Below are 16,839 nucleotides of genomic sequence, written 5' to 3'. Positions count from 1 at the left end.
CATGAGTGTGAGTAAACTCTGGGAGTTGGTGATGGACAGGGAGGCCTGGCGTGCTGCGATTCATGGGGTCGCAAAAGGTCAGACACGACTGAGCTGTTGGCTGCACTGGGTCTTAGTTGCTGCACAGGGCTCAGCTGTCCCACGACATGTGGGATCTTAGCCCCCTGATCAGGGATGGAACCTGTGTCCCCTGCATTGGGGATTGTTAACCACTGCTCTCCCAGGGAAGTCTCTATCCTTATGTTTTAAAGAGAAATTTTGTTTGGTGTCAGGGTCATTTAATTTAAGTGTCATTTAATGTTTTAGGGACCGTAATCGAGGTCCTGAGTTTAGCGTGTGTGCAGACTTGCCTGGTGGCTTGGACGGTAAAGAATCTGCCTGCAATGCGGGAGACCCGAGTTCCATCCCTGGGTCGGGAAGATCCCCTGGAGAAGGGCATGGCAACCCACTCCAGTCTTCTTGCCTGGAGAATCCCCATGGACAGAGGAGCCTGGTGGGCTACAGTCCGTGGGGTCACAAGGAGTCGGGCAAGACGGAGCCACTGAGCAGGTAGGTGCCTTCAGGCCACTGGTGAAGAGGTGCGGGGAAGTTGGACCAGAAGGACTTGAAGGCACGATGGTTAATTCTGCATTTGTGCAGTAATTTTGCAGATGTGTGGTAGGGACCAAAGAAGGAGGCGTCGGGCTCCTGGAAGGTGGAGGTGGCTCTGTGAATTGCCAGTCTTTGGGGATGGAGGAGAATGTGAGCGTTGACGATGGAAACATTGCCGTGTTCTCATCAAGTAATAAATGAGCTGTCATCGTTAACAGACCCCGGCAAGGGTTGGTCTCTCAAGCAGGATCAGTAAGAAAAGTGCATGATGGCTTGTCCGGGACTAATGAAGCCGAGAGACTGAAGCTACTCCATCATCCCGTTTTCCTAGTACACCTGGCTTCTCTTGATTAAAAAGGCGTTTATCTAATGATCCATTGCGAACCATTACCAGAAATGAAGAACGGGGCCGTTATTGAGGGAGAGAGAAATTGAAAGGCATTTGAGGAAGGAATCTTTTCTTATTGTAATAAACCCCGAGAAAGCATTGATCTTTAAAGGAAAAATTGTTGGTTTTGCAGCTGGTGCCGAGCTGTCGAGAACAGTTATGGAGAGAATTATTTAGCCAAATTGCCAGCACTCTGTGCTCACAAAGTCAAGACATTTCTATTTCTTTTATCAAGTAATTTTTTATACAAAAGAGCACCTCCATGATTGGGATAATGCTGAAAGAAAGTTCCATGTTATTAAAAAAACAGGTGCTAGGATTACTATGAAAGAATCCATTACACAATTGGTACCTTATTCCAGAATATGACAGTGTGTCTGATGAAAATGGCTGGTTGCAGCTGTAAAAATTACCTTGCTGTTTTCAACCAGCACCATGGGGGAGGAGACATATTCTACGCCCCAGACTAGTTCATAATATTCCAGGTTGTTACTGGATGATTAAACAGTTCTCTGAAAGATAAGCACCAAACATACACTTAACCGAAAAACGTAAAGAGAAGTTTGAAAATAGAAGAAAGCGGCAGAATTAGACATCTGGAATTAGGTTTGTTGTTCAGGTGCTCAGTCGTGTCCGACTCTTTCCGACCCCATGAACTGCAGCACGCCAGGCCTCCCTGTCCATCACCAACTCCCAGAGTTCACTCATACTCATGTCCATCGAGTCAGTGATGCCATCCAGCCATCTCATCCTCTGTCATCCCCTTCTCCTCCTGCCCCCAATCCCTCCCAGAATCAGGGTCTTTTCATATGAGTCAGGTCTTTGCATCACGTGGCCAGAGTACTGGGACTTCAGCATCACCCCTTCCAATGAATATTCAGGACTGATCTCCTTTAGGATGGACTGGTTGGATCTCCTTGCAGTCCAAGGGACTCTCAAGAGTCTTCTCCAACACCACAGTTCAAAAGCATCAATTCTTCGGTGCTCAGCTTTCTTTATACTTCAACTCTCGCATTCATATATGACTACTAGAAAAACCATATCTTTGACTAGGCTGACCTTTGTTGGCAAAGTAATGTCTTTGCTTTTTAATATGCTGTCTGTGTTTATCATAGCTTTTCATCCAAGCAGCAAATGTCTTTAATTTTCATGGTTGCAATCACCATCTGCAGTGATTTTGGAGCCTGAGAAAATAAAGTCTGTCACTGTTTCAACTTTTCCACCTTGTATTTGCCTTGTATGTGATGTGAGAGTTGGACCATAAAGAAAGCTGAGGGCCAAGGAATTGATGCTTTTGAAGTGTGGTGTTGGAGAAGACTCTTGAGAGTCCCTTGGACTGCAAGGAGATCCAACCAGTCCATTCTAAAGGAGATCAGTCCTGGGTGTTCTTTGGAAGGACTGATGCTAAAGCTGAAACTCCAATACTTTGGCCACCTCATGTGAAGAGTTGACTCATTGGAGAAGACCCTGATGCTGGGAGGGATTGGGGGCAGGAGGAGAAGGGGATGACAGAGGATGAGATGGCTGGATGGTATCACTGACTCGATGGACATGAGTCTGAGTGAACTCCAGGAGTTGGTGATGGACAGGGAGGCCTGGCATGCTGCAATTCATGGGGTTGCAAAGAGTCAGACATGACTGAGCGACTGAACTGAACTGAACTGAAGCACTGTGCTTGGTGAAAGAAGCCCATCACACAAGACAGAATGCGTTTAATTTTGTTTATGTGGAATGCCTTACGTACATATGAGAACGTATAGACACAGAAAATAGGTTAGTGATTGCCGTCTGGGAGAGAGGGTATAGAGCAGGCAGGGGGAGGGACTGCTAATGGGTAAAAGATGTCTTTTCAGGGTGAAGAAAATATTCTGGGATAGATGGTGGTGAGGTTTGCAGATACTGAATATACCAAAAGACCACTGAATTGCAAACATTTTCAAGAGTGCATTTAAAAAATTGTATTTTATTGAAACATGGTTGATTTACAATGTGTTAATTTCTGCTCTCAGGCAAACTGAATCAACTATACATATATATATTAACACCTATATATCTGCAGTTTTCATATTCTTTTACACTGTGGTTTATCACAGGACATTGGATATAGTTTCCTATGCTCTTGGTAGGACCTTGTTTATTCACCCTATATATGATAGTTTGCGTCAGCTAACTCCAAACTCCTAGCCCATTCCTCCCCCAATCTCCTTCCACTTGGCAACCACAAGCGTGTTCTCTGAGACCTGGTTTCTCTCAAAGGTAAGTCCAGTTGTATTATTATTATTTTTTGATTATGCAGTGATATCGTATGGTACTTGCCTTTTGTCTTCACTTAGTGTGATAATGTCTAGGAACATCCAGGTTGCCGTAAATGGTATTACTTCATTCCTTTTTTTATGGCTGAGTAATATTCCATTTGGCTTCCCTGGCAGCTCAGCTGCTCGAGAATCCACCTGCAATGCGATACAATATTCCATCAGATATATGGACCACATCTTCTTTATTCATTCTGCTGTTGACGGACACTTGGCTTGCTTTCATGTCGTACCTACTGTGAACAGTAAGACCATCTTTCATGACACGTGAATTGCATCTGAACAAAAGCTGATAGAAACATGAAGCATTTTTACCTAGCGCCAAAGCTGAGGACAGTGTCTGCATGTTTTGATGGCTACATCTGCAGGTGGAAATGAACACTAGTCCCTCAGGCATGGCCAACTCTGTGTGACCCCATGGACTGCAGCCCACCAGCCTCCTCTGTCCATGGCATTCTCCAGGCCAGAATGCTGGAGTGGGTTGCCACTTCCTTCACCAAGGGGATATTCCCAACCCTGGGATCAAACCCACCTTTTGTGTCTCCTGTATGGGCAGGTGGATTCTTTACCACTAGGGGCACCTGGAAAGCCCCCAAGCTTTCAAAACCCAACATTTTTGGTTTTGGTCCTCAAAGTGTGGTCTTTGAATCAGCAGCATCGGAATTTGGTCGGGGGTGAATTTCACGGCTGTATCTCAGCTCGTGAATCAGAACCTGCAGTTTGGCAAGACTGCAAAGGGATGATCTGCACATTGATATGCGTGTTTAGAAAGCAATGACTCAACGGACATGAGCAAACTCCAGGAGATGGTGAAGGACAGAGGAGCCCGGTGTGAAGAGTCCATGGGGTCCCAGAGAGTCAGACACGACTTAGTGAGTGAACAAGATCAACAACAGTGGATAAGACTCTATGCTTCCAGCGCAGGGGATGAAAGTTTGATATCTGGTCGGGGAAGATTCCCCCATGCCTCATGGCATGGTGGAAGACTATATATGGGCCTCCCAGGTGGCTTGGTGGTAAAGAATCTGCCTCTCATGCAGGAAACGTGGGTTTGATCCCTGGGTTTCCTTCTCATGCCTTGAGAAGGGCCTGGCAACCCACTCCAGTACTCTTGCCTGGAGAATCCCATGGACGGAGGGGCCTGGTGGGCTGTAGTCCATGCGGTCACAATTTGGACACAGCTGAGCGTGCGTGCGTGCGTGCGTGCGTGTGTGTGTGTGTGTGTGTGTGTGTATCTCCAGGGGAATTCCCTGGTGATCCAGTAGTTAGAAGTCTAAGCTTTCAATGGTGGGGTCAGGAACCCAGGGGGCTTCCCTTGTGGCTCAGCTGGTGAAGAATCCGCCTGTAATGTGTGAGCCCTGGCTTGGGAAGATCCTCTGGAGAAGGGAATGGTTACCCACTCCAGTGTTCTGGCCTGGAGAATCCCATCGACAGAGAAGCCTGGCAGGGCTACAGTCTATGGGGTCGCAGAGAGTCAGACACGACTGAGCGACTTTCACTCTATTTACTTCAGAGAACTAAGATCCGATGAGCCGTTAAAATAAAAAAAGCATCTAAAAACAAACACAATTTTGAGCAAACTATTTAAAAGAACTACCCCTCAAAGAATTCCAATATATCCTGAATACAGCCTCTTTGTGACCCCATGAGCTGCAGCCCGCCAGGCTGTCCATGGGATCCTCCAGGCAAGAATACCCGAGTGGGTTGCCGTTCCCTTCCCCAGGAGATCTTCCTGACCCAGAGTTTGAACCTGGGTCTTCTGCACTGTCAGGCAGATTCTTTACCATTTAGGGACTCTAAACGTGCAACTGTGGACTTGGAGGTAAATAATCTTAGGACGTGTTAGTGGTCTCTGTCTTGGAGGCTTGTGTGTGAATTTGACAAATTTCATTATTTATGAGTTGCTGTATTCTGTGGAATGGAGATAAGGCCCAGGGCCCTTCTTCATTCCAAAGGGGTTTTGATCAAAGAACTGGAGTGTGTAAAAACGTTGCATAAATTCTAGCATGAGCTGCATGAGCTGAAGACGACTGGTGTTTTGTTAACAAGACTACTTCAAAGTGAATTGCACCTTTGTGGAAAACACTCCAGACAATGATACTGTGATCACCTGGCAACTGTTTCTAGTCTTTCTTGCTAAAAGCAGGCTTGGACACAGAGTCTTGTTTCTTTATGTGTGTTAATTTGGATTATGAAGCATTGTCTGAAAATGTTATTTTCTCTGAGGCTGATTGCCTCGTCTTTCATGGTGTTTACATACCGCCTGGCAGTCAACTTCCTATGGATGGGCTTTGCCAAAGAGAAACACAATTTCTTTCTTTTTTTTTTTTTTATGGTGGCGAGTTGAGGGGGACTCAATGGCCTCCAAAGATGCACTTCCCCGCCTCACAGTCGCCGGCAAACCGGCCACAACCACTAGGAGATACAGCAGTCGAGAAACACAATTTCAACAGAATTTTAAAATCTTCTTGTTGCATACTTTTGGGACAATTTTTGAGTCTACTGTTTCAAAATAATTACACCATCCTCACCCCTTCTTCAAGCTTGGTTGAACAGTTCAGGCAGACATTTGTTACCATGTGTTCAAATTCCCTCATCCTAACTTTCTGTGTTGCTACTATTTAATTCATTTTGCCCTTACCATCTGTTTGTAGTTGCTAACTGGTTTTATTAGAGAAGTCTTACAGGTATTACCTTTATAAACTCGTGTTTCAGCCCAGTCGCTCAGTCGTGTCCGACTCTTGGCGACCCCATGAATCGCAGCACGCCAGGCCTCCCTGTCCATCACCAACTCCCAGAGTTCACTCAGACTCACGTCCATTGAGTCCGTGATGCCATCCAGCCATCTCATCCTCGGTTGTCCCCTTCTCCTCCTGCCCCCAATCCCCCTCAGCATCAGAGTCTTTTCCAATGATTCAACTCTTGTGTCCGACTCTTTGTGACCCTGTGGACTGTAGCCCGCCAGGCTCCTCTGTCCAAGGGATTCTCCAGGCAAGAACACTGGAGTGGGTTGCCGTGTCCTCCTCCAGATAAGCTCTTTAATTTCTCTTTAATTATAAGCTCTGTTTTATTGAGAACCTACTGTAGAGCACAAGAAACTCTACTTAATGCTTTGTGGTGACTTAAATGGGAAGGAAATCCAAAAAAGAGGGGATATAGATATATATATACATGTGTATAGCTGATTGACTTTGCTGTTTAGAGGAAACTAACACAGTGTAAAGGAACCATATTTCAATAAAAATAAACACAAAATTAAAAGTAGCTGAATCTCCAAAAAATTATCTTTAATTGAAGTACAGCTGATGTACAATGCTATATACATTTTAAGTAAACAATATAGTGTCTCACAATTTTTAAAGGTTGTGCCCCATTTGTAGATAGTACAAAGTAATGGCTATACAATATATACAGTATTGTATATCACTGGGACCCCACTCCAGTACTTTTGCCTGGAAAATCCCATGGACAGAGGAGCCTGGTGGGCTGCAGTCCATGGGGTCTCAAAGAGTGGGACACGACTGAGCGACTTCACTTTCCGTTTTCACTTTCATGCATTGGAGAAGGAAATGGCAACCCACTCCAGTGTTCTTGCCTGGAGAATCCCATGGAGGGTGGAGCCTGGTGGGCTGCCGTCTATGGGGTCACACAGAGTCGGACACGACTGAAGAGACTTAGCAGCAGCAGCAGCAACATATATATACACATATACACACAATATATACAGTGCTGGCTGTATAATATATACAATATTGAATATATTATATATATTATATATATTATATTGACTATATAGTATATAGAAAACAATATACCTTTGTAAGTTATTTTTTTATCTACTAGTCTGTACCTCTTAATGCTCTAAATTCTTATATTTTTTGAGAAGCTCCACTTTACCTGTTCTGAACATAATCGCCTATTCACGCTGCGTGAAAATACTGAGAAAGCACAAATGCTCTGAACGATAAATAACGTGGTTTTATATAATATGTGGTAATGTGAGCAGTGGCTTCATTCAGCCATTATGGCAGAAATACTTTGAATCTCTATAGTTTATGTTCAATTGGTAAAGAATCTGCCTGCAATGCGGGAGACCTGGGTTTGATCCCTGGGTCGGGAAGATCCCCTGGAGAAGGAAACGACAACCCACTCCAGGATTCTTGCCTGGAGAGCCTCATGGACAGAGGAACCTGGTGGGCTACAGCTTGTGGGGTTGCAGAGAGTCAGAACATGACTCAGTGACTAACACCTCACTTCATATATATATATATATATATTTTAAATCAAAATTTGCAGGTATATACCCCAGAATGGAATTATAGGGTCATATGGTAGCTGTATTTTCAGTTTTTTAAGGAAACTGCATTGCTCTTGTTGAGTCGCCAAGTCATGTCCGACTCTCTTTGACCCCTGTGGACTGCAGCACGCCAGGCCTCCCTGTCCTTCACCTGCTCCTGGAGTCTGCTCAAATTCGTGTCCTTTGAGGAACTGCCAAAACTGTTCTCCATAGTGGCAGCGCCAGTTTCTATCCCCATCAACAGTTTAGGAGGGTCCCTTTTTCCCCCACACTGTTTGGCATTTGTGTGTGGGCTTGCTGCTGGTGGGTGTGAGGTGGGGCCTCAGGGTAGCTTTGCTCTGCATTTCTCTAATAATAAGTAATGTTGAGCATCTCTTCACGTGCCTGTTGGCCATCTGTACGTCTTGTTTGGAGAAGTATATATTTATTGGTTCTGCTCATTTAAAAAAATTATTTTTTTTGAAGGATAATTTCAATAAAACATTTGAAAATTTGAACATTTCATTTGAAAAGACTCTGATTCTGGGAAAGACTGAAGGTGGGAGAGGGGGACGACAGAGGATGAGATGGTTGGAGGGCATCACTGACTCGATGGACATGAGTTTGGGTGAACTCCAGGAGTTGGTGATGGACAGGGAGGCCTGGCGTGCTGTGATTCATGGGGTTGCAAAGAGTCACACAAACTGAACTGAAGGATAATTGCTTTACAGAATTTTGCTGTTTTCTGTCAAACCTCAACATGAATTAGCCATAGGTATACACATGTTCCCTCCCTCTTGAACCTCCCTCCCACCTCCCTCCCCATCCCAGCCCTCTAGGTTGACACAGAGCCCCTGTTTGGGTTTCCTGAGCCAAACAACAAATTCCCCTTGGCTCTCTATTTTACATATGGTGATGGAAGTTTCCATGTTACCCTCTCCATACACCTCAGCCTCTCCTCTCCTCTCTCCATGCCCATAAATCTGTTCTCTATGTCTGTTTCTCCATTTGCTGCCCTGCAAAAAAATTCTTTGGTGCCATCTTTCTAGATTCTGTATGTATGTGCTCAGTTCAGTTCCGTTCAGTTGCTCAGTCCTTTGCGACCCCATGAATTGCAGCACGCCAGGCCTCCCTGTCCATCACCAACTCCCGGAGTTCACTCAGATTCACGTCCATCAGGTCAGTGACGCCATCCAGCCATCTCATCCTCTGCGTCCCCTTCTCCTCCTGCCCCCAATCCCTCCCAGCATCAGAGTAGAATACGGTATTTTTCTTTCTCTTTCTGACTCACTTTACTCCGTATAATAGGCTCCAGGTTCATTCACCTCATTAGAATGGACCCAAATGTGTTCCTTTTTTATGGCTGAGTAATATTCCATTGTGTATATGTACCACAAGTTCTTTATCCCTTCATCTGTTGATGGACATCATCCTAAAATTGGGTTGTTTCTTTTAACGTAGAGTTGTAGGAACTGGGTACATACACTGGATATTAACCCCTTACTGGTTACAACATCTGTAAATACACAACCAGTGATGTAGGTCGTCTTTTCATTCAGTGGACGGTTTCCTGTGCTGTGCAAAAGCTTTTAAAATGCAAATTTGAAAAGATATCTAAACTCTAACGTGGCACTAGTGGTAAAGAACCCGCCTGCCAATGCAGGAGATGTGGGTGGTTCCATCCCTGTGTTGGGAAGATCCCCTGTGAAGGAAATGGCAACCCACTCCAGTATCCTTGCCTGGAGAATCCCATGGACAGAGGAGCCTGGTGGGCTACAGTCCATGGGGTCACAAAGAGTCAGATGTTACTGACCAACTAAGCACAAAATACTATAAATGAACACTCTCCGGCACCAGCGTGAAAAATTCCACCAAGAGAATTTTCCTATGGCAAAAAGATTACAAACTGCTTCTGCAATCGTAATAAAATTTTGGAGTAAGTTTTGACCAGAATTAATGGTCATGTGAAAATGTACAATCAATTCATTATGTTACAATTTAGCTTTCAAAAAAACCAAATAAAATGCCAAGTATCACGCCAGGTTTTAGGTTTCATGCTCAAAATAAAGGTCATTGTATAGTATTTGTGATACTCTTTCAAGCCACAGGTATAAATCATAGGCTTGTCAAGAAGGAGCCGAATGTATGATTAAGGCAGGAAGAAAAAAATGCCATTAAAAGTTCAAGACCGTCTTCAATGAGATTCCTGACAGAGGATTTTCTAGAAGTCAGTTAAATTTTATTGGCTCTATTATCATCTTTATAGGAGCTGGGAAACCTCTCGAGAAGTGAATTTAAAGTTGATTCTTTTGCTTGTAATAAAAAATAAAGAACATCCTATTTCACCTAAGGGGATGTCTTCAAAATGACTTTTAAAGTAAGAATCATAAAAGTAAGGTAAAAGAAAACCCAGGGAGGTTGTCCACATCATTTTTCTTTTTCAGAAGGAATTCTATCATTAACGTTCTTTAATAAACTTGGGACCTCTCCGTTGCCCTGGAGAGACAGGGAGGTTTGTTATCTAATGAGGAAATGTTAGTCTCTCCGTCATGTCTGACTCTTTGCAACCCCATGGACTGTAAACACCCTGTCCTTGGGATTCTCCAGGCAAGAATACTGGAGTGGGTTGCCATTACCTTCTGCAGGGGACCTTCCCGGCCTAGGCATCAAACCTGGGTTTCACTGCAGGCAGATTCTTTATCATCAGAGCCACCAGGGGAGCCCAATGTCTCTGGGGAGAAAACGCCCTCATTCAAATCTACAAAGAGTGAGTGGCAACTCTGCCTTCTGATTTGTGGAAACACCCTTCTCCACTGTTCCTGCCTGCACACGCTGCTGCTGCAAACCCCATAACCTCTTTCTGCCTGCAGGGAGCTCACGGGTGGCCATTTACACAGGCCTGATCGGAGCCCAAAGCCCCGTGATTCTTGGTCTCCGCCGAGTCAGGGCTGACGTGGAAATGCGGACGGTGACTTGTCATTTTCAGCTTCAGAGCTGGAGCTGTCTGGCTAAACGGATTTCTGACTGTTTGTGGCCTCGTCTCTGGCTGACAGGGAAGGCTGCGTTTTGTGGGGTTCCCCACTCCCCGTCTCTCCTTGTACCCCAAGAAATGGATGAGTGTGTTTGTCTCTTCAAGTTTCCTTGCATACATTTTCCCTGAATATGATACTTTTTCCCCCTCCCCTCTGCAAGTTATGGTAACATTTTGTTTTTAACAGTTAGGCAATAGGTAGTGGTTTCTCTGAATTCATTGATATATATATATAAATATAGATATAGATATATAGATATATAGATATAGATGAGAGAATAAAAACTTATTTGGGGTTATCAATGAGTAGCGGATATGACTTGATGGCTTTTTTTCCCCTCTCTTCTAGGGATTTGTGATGGAGAAGGCAATGGCACCCCACTCCAGTACTCTTGCTTGGAATATCCCATGGACGGAGGAGCCTGGTAGGCTGCAGTCCATGGGGTCGCACAGAGTCGGATACGATTGAAGCGACTTAGCAGCAGCAGCAGCAGGGATTTGTGAAATTTGCATTCCTGGCTCAGATGTTGAAGGCTGAAGACAGATGCCAGTGGTCCTTGAACTCGCCCGGGGTCTACACCATTAGCTGTCGTGGGGTGAGAGTGGGTTGGTTCACCACGGACTCTGGATAGAACACGTTCTGTCCAAGTGTGTCTCCCTCCTCATCCTTTTCATTCACTGCACAGGGCTGACCTTGAGCTTAAACAGTCTCATTTCTGGTTTTCCTCTCCTTTATTCTTGTGTGCATGAACACAGCGGGTCCAGAGACCTTGGGTATTTGCCTATTCAAATATGGAAACTCGCTAAGTAGTGCATACGCAAGAAATGCATCTTGTTTGGATAAAAGAAAACATATATATATCCTTCTCCATATTTATTTTACTCAAAAATGATATATTTCATACATACTGTACTATATAATACAGAGTAAACAACTGGATTAGGTAGGTAGATAACAAATAATACATGTTATTTATTACTTTATTTTAAATTGTCACATACACATGTGAGGCAAAAAATAAGACAACGTAGGGACTTCCCTGGTGCCCTGGTGGTTAAGACTTCAGCTTCCAATGCAGAGGGTACAGGTTCGATGTCTGGGTCAGGGAGGTAAGATTCCCCCATGCTCTGTGGCCAAAAAGAAAAAAAACCCAGAAGCAATATTGAGCAATATTGTAACAAGTTCAATGAAGAGTTTGATTAAAAAAAAAAAAACAGTTAAAAAAAATGAGTGTGTTAAGAGCACAAGGGGCGTCAGTGAATGAGAAATACACACAGGAGTGGTTTCAAAACGAGTTATGTTAGGAATATTCTTAACCTCATACTATGTCTTGGAGCAGGAAATGGTACCCACTCCAGCATTCTTGCCTGGAGCATCCCATGGACAGAGGAGCCTGGCAGGCTTCAGTCCATGGGGTTGCACGAGTTGGACACAACTTAGTGACTAAACCACCAATACTGGGTCTATTTATTGATCCATTATACTGTGTCTATTTATTGATCCATCTGTATATATATATATAGAAAGACAGGATGCTTTTGTCTCTTCCCCTAATGTAATGTTATCAGGAAGTGAGGCGGTGATGAGGGTGCAGCCTCCACGAACGGGATTGGTTTCCTCCAAGTGAGGACCAGCCCGAAGACACCATCTACAAACCAGCAAGATGTTCACAGTGAATCTGTCTTTGCCAGGGTCTCGGACGTCCAGCCTCCAGAACTGTGAGACAGTAACACCTGTTTTTTATGTGTGTTTACTCGCTAGGTCTTGGACTGCAAGGAGATCTAACCAGTTCACTCTAAAGGAAATCAGTCCTGAATATTCAGTGGAAGAACTGATGCTGAAGCTGAAACTCCACTCCTTTAGCCACCTGATGCGAAGAGCTGACTCATTGGAAAGACCCTGATGCTGGGAGAGATTGAGGGCAGGAGGAGAAGGGGATGACAGAGGATGGGATAGTTGGATGGCATCACCGACTCAGCAGACTTGAGTCTGAGTAAACTCTGGGAGTTGGTGACGGACAGGGAGGCCTGCTGTGCTGCAAAGAGAGACGCACTAATCTACACTTGCCTCAGTGACAAAGATAATGTAATTTTGACTTGTTTTCATGATACAAGATTATTATGAAGGACACAAAGTATACAGTTATTTGGAAGGCCTGATTTTTTCATACTGTGGTAATCCCGTGTTTCCATTTTCCAACACAACTATTAAACTAACATCATAACTTCATCTTGGTTCTTGACCTCATTTTCTTTTTAATTGGAGGATAAAAGCTTTATGATGCTGTGTTGGTTTCTGCTGCATAACACTGTAAATCGGCCACACGTATACATATGTCCCCTCCCTTGTGAGCCTCCCACCTGCCACCCACCCCTCTAGGTCATCACAGAGTTCCCTGTGCTATACAGCAGCTTCCCACTAAGTATCTATTTTACGCACGGTAGAGTATATATGTTAGGGCTGCTCTGTCACTTCACCCCACCCTCTCCTTCCCCCATCGTGCCCATTCTAAATTGCTCAGAAACTTTAGGGAAGTCATCTCTCCCCCCTCAGATCCTGTTTTAATTCTTCATTTCAAAGAGTTGCAGAGGAATTAAAAATAATGAAAGTGAGACTTTGACCTCGCCGCAAAAGAGCTGAGGCAGCAGGTGAAAAGAGCTTGATTTTCATTCTCTAGGTAAGAAGCAAAAAAAAAAAAAGTTCAGGTTTTGGGGAAGGGGAAGGACATGGTTACAATACATCTTTCTTAGTGAATGCAGGCTCCCTAAACAGACATCGGCAAATGAAAAAGGAACTGCCAGCCTAAAGCATCAGACTATCAAAAGACCACATTTACACAGAGTGAACTGAAGACATCTGTTGAGATCCTCTAAACCGAAAAGCAAGGATTCAATTTTTCATTTGCAACCTGACACGGGCATTTCAAACTCATCAGAGAAGCAGTAAAAACGATTAAAAAATAAAAAAAAGATAAAGACGCAGATGATGATGCTTCTGCAGAGTCTGACTTATGCAGCTACTGCTATTATCTTGAAGACAAAAACTAACCTTGAAAATGACAACCCATCCCATGGCGAATTTTACTAAGCCTGGTAGAGAAGTTTGACTTACCTGGGTAAGACATGATACAGTTCATTTTCTCTTTTACTCAGTTAACAGATACTGAGTAAGACTCTCCAATGTGCCAGAGACCATGAGAAATAGCAAAATTCATACACTGGGTCCCCCAAGAGAATAAAAATTCAGTGGAAACACAAAATATTCAGCAAAGGATAAGCCAGATGTGGCGAACTGTGGTGTTGGAGAAGACTCTTGAGAGTCACCTGGACGGTAAGGAGATCTAACCAGTCCATCCTAAAGGAAATCAGTCCTGGGTGTTCACTGGAAGGACTGATGTTGAAGCTGAAACTCCAATACTGTGGCCCCCTGATGCAAAGGGATGCTAGGAAAGACTGAAGGCGGGAGGAGAAGGGGACGACAGAGGATGAGATGGTTGGATGGCATCACCGACTCGATGGACATGAGTTTGAGTGAACTCTGGGAGTTGGTGATGGACAGGGAGGCCTGCGTGATGCAGTCCATGGGGTCACAAAGAGTCGGACACGACAGAGTGACTGAATTGAACTGGAGAAAATCACGAAGAACAGAATAATAGCCGGGGAAATGCAACAATCCGAGGGAAGAAACGGATGCAGCTTTGGTGAGGAAATTGTTCTCCGGCTGAAGACGCAAGGAAAGCAGTGTGATTTCAACCCTGAGGGTAAACGTGATGGAGCTGTTAGAAGAAGGGGGACTTAGGGAGGAGGGGCTGGAATTGGGGACTGGGCTGGTTCCTCTGTTCTGCGACCTGCAGGAATGGAGAGGCTGCAAGGGCAAGCTGGTGGGAAACCACCTGAGAGACTTTGGGAAATGCGAATCTTGGGGAAGCTGGGGAATTAGGGAAGAACCTGCCTCTAGGTGTTAGTTACAGCTAGGGAGACAGCGGGGGTTCAAAGCAGGAAGACAATGAGAACATCAAGGCTTCGAAAGAGGTCTGTTGTATCGCCTGAGCCGGCTGCTAAGTCTGTGGGGGAGAATGTGAACTCGGGTAAGGCTGAAAGCATGGATCAGTCACGAACCTGATGCGGGTCCTGTTCTCACATCTCTGCCTGTCTTCGCTGCTTCCCTCTGTCTCTCCGTCATCTGCTTCTCCATTGCCTGCTTCTTCTCCCTCCTTCCTTCCCTCCCTTCTCCTTCTCCCTGGGGAGAAAAACAACTGAAGCTTTCTGTCTGGAGCTTGGTGCATCCGAGCTCTTCTCAGAAGACCAGACGATCTGGCGGGTGACAGTCCGAGGGGTTGTGAAGAGTCAGACGCAACTGAGCGCGCACCGAATGGGGAGACCACAGAGTCAACTGATTTTCAGGAAATTAGAGGGGCTTCGGGGAGAGGCCACTGCACGTGATAAATGAGAAACGAACTGATATAGAGATGGGACTTAGGGCATAGAGTAGACACAGCCGTCAGGACGTGGGTGTAACCCAAGTGTCCGTGGGAGAAGAACGGATAAAGAAGATGTGATACACATATACCGTGGATTATTGCTCAGCCATGAAAAAGGATGAAATAACGCCACGTGCAGCAACGTGGATGGATACAGAGAAGTCATACTGAGTGAAGCGAGTCAGACAAAGACAAACATTATATGCAATCAGTTTTACGTGGAATGTAAAATATGATACAAATGGTCTATTTCAGTTCTGCAGTGCCCAGCCTTCTTTATGGTCCAAGTCTCATATCCATACAGCTGACTTCATGTTCTCCCCATTTGGTCAGAAATAGACCTATAGACATAGAACACGAATTTACAGTTACCAAGAATCACAAACTTCTGGGTTACTTACAAGGTAACTTCCAAGGTTACAAAGTTATGATTGGCATTTCCTTGGAGGAGGAAATGGCAGCCCACTGCACAGTTCGCTTGCCTGGGAAATCCCATGGACAGAGGAGCTTGGCGGGGCTATAGTCCATGGGGTTGCAAAGAGTCGGACACGACTTAGCAAGTGACCACTCAAGCATACCTGAGCAAGTAAATAACAACCACCACAGATGCTTACCAAAGGGGTCAGGGGAAAAACAAGGGATTCGGGAATAACACACACCCACCCACACACACACACACACACACACTACTGTATATAAAATAAGTGACAAGGATCTACTGTTAGAACACAGAAATTATATCAATATCTTATAATAACCTATACTGGGAAAGAATCTGAGAAAATGTATGCATGTATAATTGAATCAGTTTGCTGTAAATGGAAATTTACAAAAACTTGTAAATCAACTGTACTTGTAAATCAACTGAATAATAAAGAAACAATGCCATTTACAGCAACATGGGTGAATGTAGGGATTATCATAGTTCAGTTCAGTTCAGTCTCTCAGTCGTGTCCGACTCTCTGCGACCCCATGAATGGCAGCACGCCAGGCCTCCCTGTCCATCACCAACTCCCAGAGTTCACTCAAACTCATGTCCATCGAGTCGGTGATGCCATCCAGCCATCTCATCCTCTGTTGTCCCCTTCTCCTCCTGCCCCCAATCCCTCCCAGCATCAGAATCTTTTCCAATGAGTCAACTCTTCGCATGAGGTGGCCAAAGTACTGGAGCTTCAGCTTCAGCATCATTCGCTCCAAAGAACACCCAGGACTGATCCTGGTTGGATCTCCTTGCAGTCCAAGGGACTCTCAAGAGTCTTCTCCAACATCACAGTTCAAATGCATCAATTCTCTGGCGCTCAGCCTTCTTCACAGTCCAACTCTCACACCCATACATGACCACAGGAAAAGCCATAGCCTTGACTAGACGGACCTTTGTTGGCAAAGTAATGTCTCTGCTTTTCAATATACTGTCTAGGTTGGTCATAATTTACCAGGGGAAAATGTCCTGGAGAGGCATAAATCAGGAGTTTCAGATGAACACACACACGGCTGTATATAAAACAGACAACCAACAAGGGCCTACTGTACACAGCACAGGGAACTCTGCTCAACATTCTGTAATAACCTGAGAGAAGAGTCTTAACGAGGATGAATATATGTATATGTATAACGGAATCACTTTGCCACAGGCCTGAAAGTAACACAAGTCAACTTGCTGTAAGTCAACTGTACTCCAGCAAGGAGTATGAGATAATAAATGACATTACGATAGTCTGATCAGGCAACATTTCAAATGACATTGTCCATAGAATTGTTTT

This window comes from Capra hircus (assembly GCF_001704415.2).
Source record: "Capra hircus breed San Clemente chromosome X unlocalized genomic scaffold, ASM170441v1, whole genome shotgun sequence".
NCBI classification, from domain to species: domain Eukaryota; kingdom Metazoa; phylum Chordata; class Mammalia; order Artiodactyla; family Bovidae; genus Capra; species Capra hircus.
Note: the sequence above shows the minus strand (reverse complement) of the source record.